The 18,066-nt window shown below is 32.6% G+C and overlaps 1 protein-coding gene across 1 annotated transcript in view; it reads left to right on the top strand.

Annotated features, from left to right (window-relative positions):
- Positions 1-377: 377 nt before the first annotated feature.
- Positions 378-18,066, top strand: part of LOC129036989 (uncharacterized) — a 170,635-nt gene continuing 152,946 nt past the window's right edge. Inside the window, exon 1 of the transcript XR_008502710.1 lies at positions 378-607. The gene's annotated coding sequence lies outside the window, so the exon portion shown is untranslated. The remainder of the gene's footprint in view (positions 608-18,066) is intronic.

The raw sequence follows: 18,066 nt of genomic DNA on the forward strand, positions 1-18,066 counted from the left end.
TGAACAATGCTTTGTTGTGAACAATGCATAACAGAATTCTTAGCCATCCAAGATAGACACAAAGCAGAGATTTAAAATAAGCCATACCATTTCAAATCATGGAGATTCTGACGTGGTTTGAACAACCACAATCTAGCCAATCATGACTTGATAAAATAAAGTTTTTGAATTTCTAAAAATATTTTTCTTTACAAATTAAAGGGCTGTGGTCTAAAATTGGTAAACTATTTGAGAATTTTAGAGTTGTTAGGAACTTCTGTATTAAGCAGCCCATTCAGTAGCCTGGCATTTAAGCTAAGTTCAACGGAATCCTGTATGCTGATGCAATTGTTCTTGAGAGAGTTAGGTCCAGAATGTTGCTTAGTTTCTATTCTGAAAGCATCTCTGCCAACTCTAGAGAGTTTAGATATCTGCTTATTTATGTCTACATCTATCTATATTTATATTAAACAAAAGTGACAGGACATGGTAATAGATTCGATGTATAGGTGAATTAGAGAGAGGTATCAAACTTGACTCCCAGGTTTCTGATAGAATGGCTGAATTCATGACAATAACTTTCACTGAGAGAAAACATTGGCAGAAAACCAGTGTTTTGAATGAAGAGGTAAGTGTATTTTTGGACATGTTGACTTTTAGTCACCTTTGAGACATCAAGTAGATTGGATGTCAAGATGCTAATTAGATAGAGAAGTCTGAAACTCAAAGTAGAAATCTGGACTTGGATATACACTTGTAAATTTTTTGTATATGGTGTAATTTAGTGTTTATAAATGAGATAGTGGAAGAAGAAAGAATGACAAGAGAAGAAGAGGCTTTAGAGTTAAAACTTAAAAAAAATGTTTTTCTATGTAAACAAAGTGCTTGCAATTTAAAAGGAGTGATAGAGAAGGGATGTAGAAGCAAAATCAGTGAGTATTGCCTAATAAAAGCCAAGAAAAGAGAGTGTTATAAAAATTGGTCAATAATGTTAGATGGCGCTGCAAATTCAGGTAAAATAAGGACTGTTATATTTAGTAAAAATGAGATTACTGTTGACTTTAGTAAGAGCTGTTTCAGCGGAGCATGGAACTAGGACAACATTTTAAAAATAACATATAATGGTATTTTAAATAGGTTTGTTTTTCCCTCTTCATTTCTAGTTAGAGTATGGGTTTGTTGCCTTTTTTGATTCCTAAAAGAAATGATGCAGAAAATACATTTTTTAAAATACAGACAGTGCTTCAAATCCTCAAATCATTGTAATAGCAATAAAGCATATAGTAGATGAAATGCTTTCATGTACATTAATTCATAAAATCCCCCAGAGGTGAGAATCTTTCATTCATGATCATTGTTCTAAAATTCATAAATAAACACCTATTTCACGGTCTTAAAATTATCATTTATGAAGTAGCACGGTCTCAATATTTTGCTCATAAGTCATAATAATTGTGAAAATGGCAACTTAAATTATTTATTTACATGCTAATTTTTATTCAGAAAATACGATGTGAATGTTTAAATGCACAATTTTAGCTAATCAAAAAAAATTATTAAATTACAGTCCAAACAGATTGTGTGACTATTAAAATTCAGCAAGTCAAATTTTCTAGGGGTCTAGCAGGAGGATTAAGGCAAGGTCGCTTAATGGCAGGCATACCACTTACAGCTCCATTTATGAAGAGAACAGGCAGGCAATCTGGCTGAGCTTCACCTGAATTCTGTAGAATTTCTCTAGAAACTCATGAAGGGCAATTGTGCATTTCTGGTTCTCCAAATAAGGTATCTACAATTAAATCCAGCACATGTGCTATTTCTTCAAACATCTGTGAAAATAGGTTCTGAAATATAGAGTTAAATGAGTAACATGCTTTGAAACTACTTTCTCTCATTTCGAATTCACATAAATGCCATGCATGAAGTCATTTTATAAAATGTTTTAATCGGTGTCTATGATACTGCATTTGTGGCAGAGCATGAATGAATAAAAAGGAAAAAAATGTAACAAATCTGTTCATTGATTAGTACATAATTTAGTGTGGTTTAAGTTCCACTTTCCTAACTTAGATGCTTAAGCCAAAAAGTAGTACCTATTAGATTGAAAATTACTTATTTCTTAGAGTCTATTTTTCTTTAAATTTTCCAAATATTTGCAGCAGTGAACAATCTAGCTCATAGCTTCAATTACATATTATTTAGATTTGCTCAGGTATTTCGTTTAAATGTTCATTTCGCTTGTTGCTAATTGTTATCACTGAGGAAAAAATTCTCAAATTCAAATTTAATTTTATTAAAACAAACCTCTCTTGATTTATGTGGGGACATATGCTGATATTAATTATAGAGAAAAATTTTATCTGAACAGCAACTGGACATTAACCTTCACATCCTAAAATAAACATCCTGGAAAACCATTCAATCAGCCCATATTATCTTTCATCATTACCACAGTCAGAGGATATTTAATGGTAGCAATCCAACAAAAGGTTAGAAAACTAATAAATATTTAGGCTGGAGTCAATGGCTAATTAAAATCACATAAACAGATAATCAGATATCCAAACCTCCAAGTTTATTGTTGTCCTTTTAAAACTCAAAAATCTAATGAGCATAGCCTTTAAGAATAAATTAAGAACTCTCAATATCGAGATCAAGCAGGGGAGTGCATGTTTATAAGAAAGACTTTAAAAAAAATGCCCATTATCTTTTGGCCTTTGGGCAAGTCCATGATATTCTCATATGGAGTAAGCCCCTTGTGGATATTTGGACTAATGAACTTAGTGTGTCTTCCAATCACAATATATTCTGATTCTATTATTGGAAGCAACTCCTCATTTCTACTCCAAACCCATCAACTCTAACGAATAAGAAAACCACATGAATTTGCACATTATCAACTCAATTATGATCTGATAAATAATTTCAAGACTATTCTTAAAATGGTCAAGAAAAAAAATTTTCTTTTCTAATTAACTTGTTTATCTTTAGCTTTATGGACTTCATTGATCATCAAGCCTTAAATGACTATTAAAGTCACTGCTTTCTGTAAACAATACTTATGATAACTTTACAGATAACTCACTCAAAGGATTTTTTTTTAATTACCTCTTGAGGCAAATACGTCACAGTGATTGAAGCTAAATGAAAATAACTGGTTGCACCAGTTTTGACTATGTGTTTCACTAGCAAATATTAAATTGTTTCTAATTACATTTTTTTGTCTTAGGATGTAAAGTCATCCTAGATGACAAGTGAGGAAAACATGTATTAAATACAAGTATAGATATTTGTCATTTTTTAAACCTCCTTTCTGGGCCCAAAATGAGTGAAATAGTTTTGTCCTGTAGTCACAAAGTGTATAGCAACTCTTTGTAGTTTTTGATATATGGTTATTAATTGGGTTCTAAAAGAGCTTTTAACCTCCCTTGGCTTCCGTTTGCTGTTACCAACCAAGCTCACCTACTTGCTAAAACAGGAAGAAGGCCATGCATGCTTTTCATTCTACTGCGAAAAAAAGTCTATGGCAAAAGATCAACTCATTGCTCTAGAAATGTTATCAAAGGTTTTAATCATGACTTTAATAATTTAGTAAACTTAAAATAAATAATTTTGAAGAACAGAAATAAATTGTTCATCATAAAAATTTTAAAATAGCCATGTTTTTATTCAAAACATTTAGGAAGAAAAAATCAAATGAAATATTTTTTAAAATCATAAAATAAGAAAAACACCCATTATAGCAATATGACAAATTTGAATGAGAAGAATTCTCTAATAACATAGGAAAGCATTTTAGAATGAACTTATTTATGTTAAAACTTCATTTTGTGATGAAGAGATATCAGATAAATAGGAAGATAAGAAAACCAGGGAGAGTAATGTTGGTATCACATACTGTACGTGAAAGAAAAATATTTCATATGATATAAAATCACATTTCATTGAGAAAAGTGTGATAGCAAACATATGAATCATAAAACTGTATTAAATATTACAGCAGCAATAAGTCACAAAGCAAAAACAATTTGGAATAAAATGACCTATTAACAAGAAACTATTGCAAAAATTTTAGAATGCCATTGTGATTCAATGGCAGATCAAATGTACAGGGTACTAATGAGAATTGCCATTTACTTGAGGAAAGGGTTTTTTTGTTTGATTTTTACTTGTTTTTGCAGTTTTTTATTGTGATAATATACATATAATATAAAATTTACCATCTTAACCATATAAAGTATACAATTTAGTGGCACTAAACACATTCATAATGCAGCACAACCATCAGCACCATCCATCTCCAGAACTCTTCAATCTTGTAAAACAAACTTTATATGCATTGAATTATAACTTTCTGTTTCTCCCTCTACCCAGGCCCTGAAAAGTAACTTTCTACTTTCTATCCCAATTATTTGGACTATTCTAGGTACCTTATATAACTGAAATAATATATTATTTGTTTTTTTTGTGACTTAGCATAATGTTCTCAAGGCTCATCCATGTTTTAATATAGGTCAGAATTTCCATCTTTATTAGGGCTGAAAAATATTTTATTGCATGTATATGCCACATTTTGGTTATTTATTTATCTGTATATGTACACTTGCGTTACTTTCACATTTTACCTATTATGAATAATGCTGCTATGAACATAAATATGGAAGTATCTGTCCAGCACCTCACTTTCAATTTTGGGATATATACCAAGAAATGGAATTGTTAGATGGTGTGATAATTCTATTTTTGATTTTTTGAGGAACTGCTATAATGTTTTCCACAGTGATTGTACCATTTTACATTACAACCAACAGTGTACAAGGGTTGCAATTTTTCCACATCCTGACCAGCACTTGTTATTTTCTGTGTTTTTTTTTCTAGTGATAGTCATTCTAATGGGCATGAGGTGGTATCGCAGTATAGTTTTCGTTTGCATTTCTATAATGCTTAGTGACGTTTACCATCTTTTTATGTGATTTGTTCATTCGTTTTGTATTCAAGTCCTTTGCCTGGATTCGAATTGGGTTTTTTTGTTGTTGTTGTCGTTGAGTTCTGTATACATTTTAGATATTGTTCCATTATCATATATGTAATATGCAAATATTTTCTCCCACTCTGTAGGTTGCTGTTTTACTCTAGGAAAGCAGTATCTTTTGATGTGCAAACTTTTATAATTTTTATGAAGTTCAATTTGTCTATTTTTATCTTTTGTCATCTGAGCCTTTGGTGTTATGTCAGAAATAACTGCCAAATCCAATGGCATGAAGATTTTATTATTTTTTTAAAGCTAACAGTTTTATAATTTTAGATTTTACATTTAGGTCTTTGATCCATTTTCAGTTAACTTTTTTGTATTTGGTGTTAGGTAATAGCCCAACTTTATACTTCTGCATGTGGATATACAGTTTTCCCACTACTGTTTCTAGAAAAGACTGTCCTTTCCCCATTGAAAAGTCTTGGTACCTTGTCAAAAATTATTGGATTGTATATATGGAGGCTTATATATAAACTTTCTATAGTATTTCATTGCTCTATATGTTTGTCTTTATGCCAGTAGCACACTGCTTTAATTACTGGAGCTTTGTATAACAGTAAGTTTCAAATCAGGAAGTGTGAGTCCTCTAGCTTTATTCTTTTATAAAATTGCTTGGGCTATTTGAGGTTTCTTAAGATTTTATATCAATTTTAGAAGATTTTATATAAATTTCTTTCAACAACTTTTATAGTTTTCATTGTACAAGTCTTTTACCTCATTGGTTAATTCCTGCTTTTTTATCTTTTTGTCAGGAGATTTTTGATTAGTATTTTAATCTTCTTATTAGTTAGAGTCTATTGTATTTTTTTTCTTTGAGACAGGATCTTGCTTTGTCACCCAGTCTGAAGCGCAATGCCCAATCACAGCTCACAGCAGCCTTGACATATAGGCTCAAGTGATTCTCCCACCTCAGCCTCCCACAAACCTGGAACAATAGGTATATGCCACCCATGCCTGGCTAATTTTTTAAATTTTTTGTAGAGACAGGATATCACTATGCTGCCGAGGTTGGTCTCAATCTCCTGGGCTGAAGGGATTCTCCTGCCTTGGCTTTCCAAATTGCTGGGATTACAAGTATGAGCCAGTGCACCTGACCAGACATTATTTTTCTTTATGACTTAGTCTTAGCAGGCTTTGTATTTCCAGGAATTTGCACATTTTTTCTAGGTTATCTAATTTGCTTCTATAATTGCTCTTGTATTTAAGTTTAACAAAATATTTCTTTATTTTGCCTCATGTTTCTATTTAGTGTCCTTAATTTTTCCTTGGAGGAATCCTTTGAGTATTTCTTGCAGGGAAGGTCTACTGGTAATAAACACTCTGAGCTTTTGTTTATCTTGGAATATCTTAATTTCTCTCTCACTTTTGAAGAACACTTTCGTTGGATATAAGATTCTTAGTTGACAGTTTTTTTTTCTTTTAGCACTTTGGATATATTAGTTCACTACCTTCTAGTCTCCAAAGACTCTGATGAAAATTTGCAGACAATCCAATTGAAGATCACTTGTATGTAATGAGTTACTTCCCTCTTGCTGATTCCTATATATTCTTTTTGTCTTTGGTTTTGAAAAATGTGATTATAATGTGTCTTGGTATGGATCTATTTGAGTTCATCTTACTTGGAGTTCCTTGAGCTTCTTGGATGTTTGTATTTATGTATTTCATCAAACTTAGAAGTTTTAATCCTTCAGATACTATCTCTTCCTCTTTCCCTGTCTCTTCTCTTTTGGGGGATTCACATAGTGTGCATGTTGGTCCACTTGATGGTATTCCATTGGTCCCTCTGCTACTATTCACTTTTCTTCAAATATTTTTCTTTCTGTTCCTCAGACTCAGTAATTTGCCTTTTCCTGTTATTGTTTGCTGATCATTTTCTCTGTCCACTCAAATATGCCTTTGAATTCACCTAGCGAATTTGTTATGTCACATTGTACTTTTCAGGTCTGTAATTTTTTGTTTACTTCTCTTTGAAATTTTTATTGTTGTTAATATTTTTATTGTTGTTGGACTTCTTCCACATCTTTTCTTAGTTCTTTGAGCATCTTTAAGATAGTTGTTTTAAAGTCTTTGTCTAGTAGTTCTGCCATTAGGTCTTTCTCAGAGAGAGTTCTGTTGATAATTATTATTTGAAATTGTGATACCTTCCTGTTTCTTTTTATGCCTTCTTTTTTTATTTAAAAAATAACATCTGAATGTAATAATGTGATAACTTCTGAAATCAGATTTTCCCCCTTCCCCAACATTTTCTGTTTTAGATTATTGTGTTTGTTTCTTCTTATTATTATAATTTTATAGGCTATTTCTGCACCAACAATTGGCCTAAGGTATGGATATATAAAACATATACATAAAAACAGTAAATTATATTGATTGAATTATATTGTTGAATAATGAACCAACCTTGCACCCTTGAGATAGAACTCACTTGTTAATGATGTATTATGTCTTTTATGTATTGTTGGATTCAATACATAAAATTCAGTTTGGAGCCAGCAGATGTCATCTCTCATGCTAATATTTGGTTAGAAATTTCTGTGTCAATGTTCGTGAATAATGTCCTTTGCCAGCTCTGATCTTAGGTTAAACTAGAATTAAAAAATGACCTAGTAACTGTTATTCATCTCATATTTCCTGAAAAAGTTAGTGTAAGATTGTGGAACCAGTTTAAGAATTATCAACAAAAAAATTTGATTTCAGATAGATATCTATTATGGTTTTGTGTTATTTTTTTCTGATCAGTTTTTATTAATTGTATTTTTTAAAGACTTTTGTACTTTATGTATGCTGTCAAATTTATCAGTATAAATTATGCATAATACTCTTTATTAATGAATGTGATCCAACTATCTTGCACCCTTTAATACTTGTATTTGGGAATTTGTCTTTTCTCTTTTGTGTGTGTGTTAAATCTTGTTAGTAGCCTGTTAATTTTATCAATTATTTAAAAGAATTAATTTTTAGCTTTGTTAATAATCTTTCTAGTATGCATTTTACTTTTATTGCTTTTTGATCTTTTAATTATTACTTTATATTTACTTTGAGATTAATTTGTTCTCTTTCCCCTGCTTATTCAGAGAAAATTTAGGCTTTTTAAAAATATTTTTTCTTCTAAGCTTCTAAGCACTGTTTTAGCTGCATTCTCTATCATGTGATACCTGTATTTTTATAATTATTCAGTTTGAAATATTTTCTAATTTGCCATTATATTTTTATTTTGAGTCATGAGCTTTTTAAAGAAGTACTATTCAAATTCTAAATATTTGGGATATTTCTAATAACTTTTTATTATTGATTTCTAATTGAATTGTGTTTTGGTCTAATGATAGTAGTATTTCAGTCATTTAAAATGTATTAACATTTATTTTTATGGCCTAGCATGTGGTATAACTTGGTGAACGTTTCATGCACACTTGAGAAGAATATGTATTCTGTAGTTGTCGGATGCTGCATTTGATGAAAGTCGGTTAGGTCAAGGTGATTAATTTTGTGGTTCAAATAATAAACATCTCTATATTCTATCTGTTTTTGAAATTTCCAGTGTGATTGTGGATTGGTCTCCCTCTTTGGTGTTATCAAATTTTGCTATATGTACAGTGAGGTATTAGCTTCAATTTTGAAAGACAGTTTATTGACTATGGAGTTTGACTTTTTAATTTGTTTATTTAGTTCTTTAAATATACCGTTTCATTGTCTTTTGGTCTCTATTATATCAAATCACCTTGGTCTCTAATAACCTGTGGGTCCTATATAAAGAATTAGTCTTGTTTTGTCTCTATGGGACAGATATAATTAATGCAAATTTACAAATACATTTTTAAAAACGTTTAAAGTGCATCATACAAATACGAAATTGGATAGTGTAATCTCTCCCTCTCTTTCTTGTCCCTCCTACTACCTTCCCATTTATTGATCATAATGTATATTCTAGCCAGGTTTCTATGCAATTTAGGTATAATATCTGAACTTTTGCAAAGCAATATAACTGTGGTATTAATATTTTTTTCCTTATTCTCAGCTGGGCATGGTGGCTCATGCTTGTAATCTCAGCACTTTGGGAGGCAGAGGCAGAGGCAGGCAGATCACCTCAGGTCAGGAGTTCAAGACCAGCCTGGCCAACATGACGAAACCCCGTTTCTACTAAAAATACAACAATTAGCTGAGCATGGTAGAGGGCACCTGCAATCCCAGCTACTCAGGTGGTTGTGTCAGGAGAATCACTTGAACCCAGGAGGTGGAGGTTGCAGTGAGCGCGATTGTGCCACTGCATTCCAGCCTGGGCAACAGAGCAAGATGCTGCCTCAAAAAAAATTTCTTATTTTCTTCATCTATAAAATGTGTATAATAATAGTAAATACATTATATGGTTTTAGTGAGAAATAGTGCAGTAATGATTATGAAACTCTTAGGAAAGTGTCTGCTTCTTAATAATTGTTTATTAAATGACAGCAATTAAAATTATTTTTGTTATGCCCATTTTACAAATGCCAGTTACCAATTTATTGCCTCTCAAGTTTAAATCCACCTTATCTGTCATACTTTTGATACTGTTGCTGGCCCCAGTAGATTTCTTTTTTCAGCAGGCTTAATGTTAGGCTCTGTCAATAGAGGGTACTGCTTCAGTGTGTGGCTTCTTTGGTGCAGAGTCAGCAGATATCTTCTCTCATGAACCACCTCTTGCTCATACCTTCTGGATAGTTTCTTTGCAGTCGGAGGCTGCTTATTCTTGTGACAGCCATGCCCTCTCGAAAGATGTCCGAATCTCAGTTTTGGGGATAGAGGCTCTTGTTAACATTTTAGTTTCTTCATTGCTTACTCTCCGTCAACTTTTGATGTAGTAGCTTTGCTTTTGCTACTACTATACTAAACCCTCACTTGGTTTAGTAGTTTAGTAGCTACCTACATTTTAACTAGCTTACAATTCTTTATATATAAAAATTTTTTTATATAAAATTCCTTTGTTCATCTTACTGATGAAGATTCTGTCTCTTGATTGGACCGTAAGTGATGGCACATACAATATCTAAATGTTAGAAAATTGACTAACTAAATGTCACAAAATGGATGACTTGTAGGGCTTAGAATTAAAACCGGTTTTACTTTTGTGCAGGTTATTATCCATTAAGGCCTACAGATCTGCTCTCTATCTCCCTCCATCTTTCTTGGTGCCATGAGAGGCTGACTCTATCAGTGAATTCGTTTGTCCTCTGTTAGTCGGTGGGGAGTACCAGCAAGCGATCAGGAAGAGGGAGAACATCAAAGTATTATTCTCCCAGCTCTCTTCCTGCAGGGTTGCTGTAGTTTGGCTTCTTGTTACATGGCTTCAGCTTCTGTGACAGTCCTCTTATTTCCATTTCCTGATAACACTTTCTCCTCTTCTCTTTTTAAACCTAAGGGAGGTATCTTAGCCCTGCTATATCTAGCTATAGAATATTGCACTGTCTCCCATGGTTTCCCAACACCTTGCCAACACCTTTGAAAAAAGTGTCTTTATTAGATACGCCTTAAATTTTACTAACTTTATTGCACCATCTGTTTTCTGTAGGGATCTTGACCAAAATAACAATATTCAAAAGTCTGCGCTCAATACCTTAACTTATAATGCCTCTTTGGAAGCCAAATATCATGCCAAGTGCAAAAGTTTCTCTGCCAAATATTTTAACGTTTCATGTATGTGAGTTGGGATTTACTTAATTTTAAAAATCATCTAGAGAGGAAAATCCAATTTGAATGTTGGCAAAATGTTCTTTAAAAATAGAATTAAGTTTATGAGGAAAAGAAACTCTAGCTTCCACCTATATCTTCTAAGCATTCATTTTCTCCTCTTGGAAGTAAACACCTTTAAGTTTCTTGTATTCTCTTCCAGAAATTGTCCATTCATTTACAAAGATTTTGATAGATAAATGGATGTACAGACAGATGATAGATAGATTTAAAAAATCTTTACACAAGTGGAAATACAATACACACAAAATAAAGTTTCACTTAAAAACTACTTGGAGCTTTTTCTGTATCTGTCTTTATTTATTTATTTTAGAGACAAGGGGTTGTGCTGTGTTGCCCAGGCTAGAGTGTAGTGGCACAATCATAGCTCACTGAGGTGTCACACTCCTAGTCTCAAGTGATCCTCTCACCTCAGCCTCCCAAGGCAATAAGATTACAGTCATGAACCGCTGTGCCCAGCTCTATCTCTTTTTTAAGGTAGCCTTTTAGTATTTTACTTTGAAAATATGCCATCATTTATTTAGCCAGTAATCTGATGATGGTCAATTGGCCTCTTTCCAATGATTTACTATCACAAAAATTCCACAATGAACATATTATGTTTGTAAAAGTGCACATGTATATGTATTTGCACACAACAATATACTTTTAGGATTAAACCTAGGGGTAGAAGGTATACACTTAATATATTGACATTGCCAAATTTCTTTCCATTGAAGTTGTACTGAATTGTATTTCCACCAATAATAGATTACAATTCTCTTTTTCCTACAAATTTCCTACACCATCTAATAGATAAAAATGTAGTACAATTATACCTTTGGTAGCATTTCTCTTCTGATTTGCAAGGGTGAGATTAAGTAACTTTTCATATATTTAAGAACTATTTGTATTTTCTTTTTAAGTGTAACTGTGTTCAGTGTTGTTTATTTTTCTACAATGCACATTTTTTGAGCTATTATATTGATAGAGCTTTTTGTGTATTAAGGAAATGAGCCTTTATCTGTAATGATGTGACAATATTTTTTCTTAGTTTTTTTCTGTTTTTCTTTGGACATAGTTTATGGTTTGATTTTGCCCTTCAGACATTTTTAAATTTAATGTGGTCTAATATGTTAGGCTTTTATGGTTTGGGGGTTTATTTCAAACTTAGAAAATCATACATTTTCTAATTTTTTTTTGTTTTTAGTCCAATATAATTTTGGTATACATTTATATTTGTCATCCATTTTGAATTTTTTTCAGTGTAGGTAATATAGTTGTCCAATATATTTTTTTCCGAAATGACAGTCGATCATACAACCATTATAAAATCATTGATTGAAAATCAATTTTCACTATTTATTTTCAGAATTACTTTATCATGTAATAACTTTACACACATATATTAATATATGTATTTATACATATATAACACCATCTATACTCTTTGTTCTATTTATATTTCTCTGTTATTGATTTATTTCATACTATTTTATAATATGTTTTGTAATCTAATAAAATATTTTCTCCTAGTTTTGGATCTTTATTTTCCCACATGACTTTGGATCTTTTTTATCTGGATCTAAAATCAAAGTCCTGTTGGTATTTTTATTGTGGTTTTATTAATTGAAATTTAGTAGAAGCATTGATAGAGTTGTGAGACTGAGTCTTCCTCTAGGAATGGCATATTGAATGGTTTACTCTTTAGGATAATTTGTTATTTTCTTACCTCATTGCCATAAAATTGGTTAGGTATATATTAAACAATATGTTGTGAGAAAATTCTCCTTCTGTTCTTGACCTTTCTGATTTGTGATGAACTTTATCTGCCCTTTCCTATCAGCAGATGACCTAACTCTCTCTTTCATGGACTAAATAAAATCCACAAATTTAAATTTTCTGCCACAATATCCTTATTTACTTGTATCTGTATCAAAGCTTCTCCTCTTTTCTTTAAGAAAAAAACAGAAATGGTTCTTTACTTTGAGATAGGCATTATCTGTTATCCAAGTATATTTCTTTTTTGCTCTTCAGAGCCATAACTTCATGGCCTTTAGCAGCTAAATATTTCTTCTAACAAATTCCAGCTATATTCTCTTCTTTTGACCTACATCACTGTCATTGTTGTGCAGAAGGTCAACAATATTTTCTTTGGTAATTGGAATAACTTCCTAATAAATCTGCATATCTCCAGTTGTGACAATTTTCCCCAATCTCCACAAATTCATTCTTCAACTTTCATTGTTAGTGTCCAACTGAATTCATAATGTTCTTGTTCAACTACGCATTTGATTGTTATACAGTCTTACTAAAACCCTTCAGTAGGTTCCCAATGCTTTTCAGATGAGGGCCAAGCTCCTGATCATGGCTTGTAAGAAGGAGACCATATATTCTGGCTTCTCTTTATCTTGCCATTCTAATCTTACTATCGTCCTTGTGACACTTTGTGGGCTCCCAAGGTACCCAGTTTAGTTACCTGAATCTTGAGTCTACCATGCTCCTCTCTACTAGTGCAGCAATATATATATATAATTTTTTTTTTCAGCTGATTTTCTCTTTGTCTGGAACTTTCCTCTCTCTATTCCTCTCCTACCCCTAAAGGAAAACTGTTTTAATTCAGGTCAACTTTACTATTTACCTGACTTATTACAGGCAGTAGAGCATAGTAATCAGGAATATAATATTTAGGATGAAAAATTCAGTTTTTGAATCCTGTTTCTACCATATACACACTTTGTGTGATCTTGGGCAATTTCTTATCTAATCTGAGCCTCCGTTTCTGATTTACATAAAATACTGATAAGATCTACTTCACAAAGTTATGACAATTAAGAGGTATAAAATACATGATGTGCTTAGGACATGGTCCGGCTCTGAGTAAGTAGTCCATAATATTATCTTCTTCTGTTATGTCCAGGGTTGCCTTCTTTCTTTAGGCTATTCTCCACAATACAGTGACCTCGTCAAGTTACAAATATGCTTAAAACTCATCTGGGCCTATTCAATATCTATATAATAAAGAACAAATTCCTTTCTTCTTTTAATCAGCATGTATTTGTTGGGAACATTTTATATGAAAGTTATAGTGTGATGAAATAGTGAATGGTAAATGAAACACTTTCAATATACTGTCTTAAAGAGCTTATATTCTACTAGAGTAGACAGATCTAGCATTTATATCTAACTCTTTTAGATCCTAACTGAGGATTTTAGGGTGCTGTTGAAGCAATGAAATCATGTATCTTGTGCCCTCATGGTTTAAAGACCCAGAAATTGTTTCCTTAGGGGAATTGTTTTAACCGAGCCTGATAGTATGAATAGAAATTACAAAGGAAACTTCAGTGTAAGTAGATTTGACTTGAGAGTCTTTAATATGGCTATGAATCATTTTGCAATTTTGTCCCTTCTTGCTTTTCCGCATCTTTCTGTTTTTTTCCTTTCAGAAGCTTTGCTTAGGCCATAAAAATTATCTATAGTTTCCCAAAGAGACCAGATTCTATTGACATAAGCCCTTTGCATATGTTACTGTCTCCTGTTTGACTGATTTTTCTCATTTTCTTTCTTAGATAACTCATCCTATCCTCAGGTTTTAGCTTGGATATTCCTTCTTCTGGAAGCCAGTTGAATTTGTTGTTCCGTAGATTACGTAGTACCTACTCAGACAACATTATACTGGGTTTGCCTCTGTAGTTTACAAAGCTCCACAAAGGCAAAGGCAATATTCCATTCTACTTTTTTACCTTAGTTTCAAAAACAGTGCTTTGTACATTATTGCAGGTTGTCAATAAACATTTGTTGAGTAGATATATGAATTTCTAATATAAAAAGAAAATGCATTTAGCACATTCAAATCAGAATGCAATATTTTCCGATAAGTTGTTGAATAATATAGTGTGTGCCAAAAATTTAGGAAAGAATATATCTTAATCCAAAAAATAGAGCATCTATTTTCCTAGCAGAATATAATCAGGAAAAATTTATGGCATAGACATGGCTTTGGAATGTGAGCTGCCACTTTAAATTAATACCTTTTCTGGAAAAACTTTGCTACTCTTAGCAATATTGAAATTGTTTTTTTCATATAACAAGTGAATGCATATATATATATATATATATATATATATATATATATATATATATATACATCCACATGTGTATTCTCACATTTAAAATTGATGTATTAAGAAGGTTCTAGCAACTTTTAGGGAAACATTAAAAATCTATGTCCATGCAAAGACTTAAACATTTTTATAGTGGTATTATTTATAATTGCAAAAAACTGGGTAACAATCCAAATATCCATCGACTGCTGAAATGGTAAACAAAATGCATCATATTTATACATGGAGTATAATTTAGATATAATAATGAACAGACTACGGATATGAATAAACCTCAAAAGCAATATAAAATAGTGACAGAAACCAGACAGAAAAGACTATGTATTGGATGATTTCATTTATATAACATTTCTAAAAGAGACCAATCTCTAAGAGACAGAGAGCAATGCTTGCCTAGGCCTAAGAAATGAGAGTAGGGACTGACTGCAAATGGACAAGAGGGAATTTTATAGGGTGATGGAAATGTTTTAATGTTACAATGATGCTTACACAACTGTGTAAATCTACTAAAAGTCATTGAAATATAAACGTCAATGTGTGACTTTTATCGTATATAAATTACTCCTCAATAAAGCTCTTTACAAAAGGATTGAAAGAAACACATACTAGTGCATTTTCTATTGGAGTATAAATTAGTACAGAGTTTTGGAGGATATTTTAGTAATATATATCAAAAGCCTTAAGATTATTTTATCTTTGACATAGCAATTACACTTCTGAGATTTTTGTTTTAAGGAAATAATTAAGAAATTATTAATGTACACAAACATTTAAATATAAGAATTTTATTTCAGGATGAAAATTTTTCTTTGTTCAAAACAAAAGTTTTCTTTACTTATAATTGCCTCAATTTTTCTATTTTGGTTTGCATATAATCAGTGCTTTAATAAAAATAACATAATATTTGGTTTTAGGATGAATATTAACAGTAAAAGAAGTTGGTATTAATCTAAATGTTCCAAGGGAAATATGGAAGCATTTCCTAACTCTTCCTCATGAATAGTTATTCTCTTTTTAATTCATATAATATAGCTCCATAGCTCCTTTGCTTCCCCACCCATACCGTCAGCTTTAATTGACTACATAAACATACAAGAGAAAAACTACTTTCCTAGCCGACTTAACAGTTAGATGTGCACATGGTATGAACTACTGACCAATGTATGTGAATACAACTAATGTGTCCAATTTCTAAGCCATGCCAATTAAAGTCATGTAGCTTGCAATCTAACTCCACTTTTTCTTTACCCATCCTGTGCTTGGCATGTAGATGTGGTGTTGGTGAGCCACTTTAAAACTCATGGATGAGGACAATGTACTATAAGTTACGACAGAGTGACAAGGTAGATGAAACCTAGGTCCCTGAATGACATGAAGCAGAGCTGTCCTTTCAGCCTGGACTGGCCAGATGGTTAATATAAAACAGAGGTCCATCGCAGGTCCTCCAATAACATCGTTTCATTCAAAGTTCCTTTGTCATTATGTTGGTAAGAAAACAAATAAAAGAATCCTGCCTGGGCCAACTCTCTCTGTGGAGTTTGCTCATTCTCCCCATGTCTGTTTGGGTTTTCTCTAGGTACTCTGGTTTTCTTCCACATTCCAAAGATGTGCACATTAGGGTGAATTGGTGTGTTTCAATTATCTCAGTGTGACTGAATGTGTGTGGGTATGTGAGTGCACCCTGCGAAGGTATAGCATCCTGTCCCAGATGGTTAAGGTCCCCACCTTGCACCTGAGCTTCTAGGATAGGGTCTAGTCACCCATGACCCTTAACTGGAATAATTGGGTAAATAATTGTCTTACTTATTACTCTTTCTCAAAAATATGAATAGCTCATATTTAGTTTAATGTTTAAGATTAGAAGTGTTTTGATCATTTTTTTCTTAGAAGTTTGATGATGCACTGTGACCAGAAATATGCCATTGGAATTTGCCCCTTGTTTGTATCAACTAGCTTATGGTAAAATTGGTTTTGTTATATATGGTTTTGCTTACAGTCACAGCTTCCAAGAACGTATTGATGTTTAGTGAGGACTTAATATACTTTGATCATATGTCAGCTGCTCTAGTTCTTGTTCTCATGTTATAGCAGCTTAAAGTAGCACCTTCTAATATAGGAGAGGCCAAATAAAAAAAAAAGTGATACGATTAAGTGAAATTTAACCATTAATTACATACTGGAATCGAAAGAGAGCTGTGGGCATGGGACATGCTTTCTTTCTGGATATATCTATACATTTCAGCAGTAGACACACCAAGTTATAATGGCACTAAAAGTTGAAAAAGCATGTAAACAATTTGCCTGGTAAAGATATTTGGGATTTTTTTTTTTTTTTTTTTTTGAGATGGAGTCTGGCTCTGTCACCCAGGCTGGAGTGCAGTGGCGTGATCTCGGCTCACTGCAACCTCTGCCTCCAGCGTTCAAGTGAGTCTCCTGCCTCAGCCTTCCAGGTAGCTGGGACTACAGGCATGCACCACCACACCTGGCTAATTTTTGTATTTTTGGTAGAGATGGGGTTTCGCCATGTTGGCCAGGCTGGTCTTGAGCCCCTGACCTCAAGTGATCCACCTGCTTGGGCCTCCCAAAGTGCTGGGATTATAGGCATGAGCCACCGCACCTGGCCTGGGATTCTTAAGGTAAAAATGTATTATATGCAGGATGGTTAAATGATGCTAAGATATTTAGTTATACCCCACATAACATTCTACAATGTGACAATATGATATTTTTCATTCTCATTCAATTCTCTATCTTTGAGAACTCATTAATTCATAGAACTTAAACTTCTACTACTCTATATACCAATCCCAGATCTATTTCTCTGAGTGCAAAAAATTCTCCTGAAACCTAAGGGACATGCAACGCTGGGGCAAATATTATGTCTCTTCACATGACGGGGGGTAAACTTGACTACAAAGAATCTTTGGGCACCTAAGACCAATAACTGTACTACCAAGATAAATTCCAGATTGATATTATATTGCACAGTGAAACCTAACTCAGTATGAAATGAACTGTCTTAGGAGATACTGGAGTTGTCTTAATATAATCCTGTCAAGTGTTGTAGTTATTAAAGATAAAGTAGAAAAAATTATAAATATATGTTTTGGCCTAAGTGACCATTCAGACTTTTGGTTATCTCACAGGTCACCACATTCTTTGTTAAAATGCATATCCAAACAATGCCGTAGTTTGAATGCAATGCTTTGTACAAAAAGAGTTTTTTGAAAT

This window comes from Pongo pygmaeus, chromosome 4 (assembly GCF_028885625.2).
Source record: "Pongo pygmaeus isolate AG05252 chromosome 4, NHGRI_mPonPyg2-v2.0_pri, whole genome shotgun sequence".
NCBI classification, from domain to species: Eukaryota; Metazoa; Chordata; class Mammalia; order Primates; family Hominidae; genus Pongo; species Pongo pygmaeus.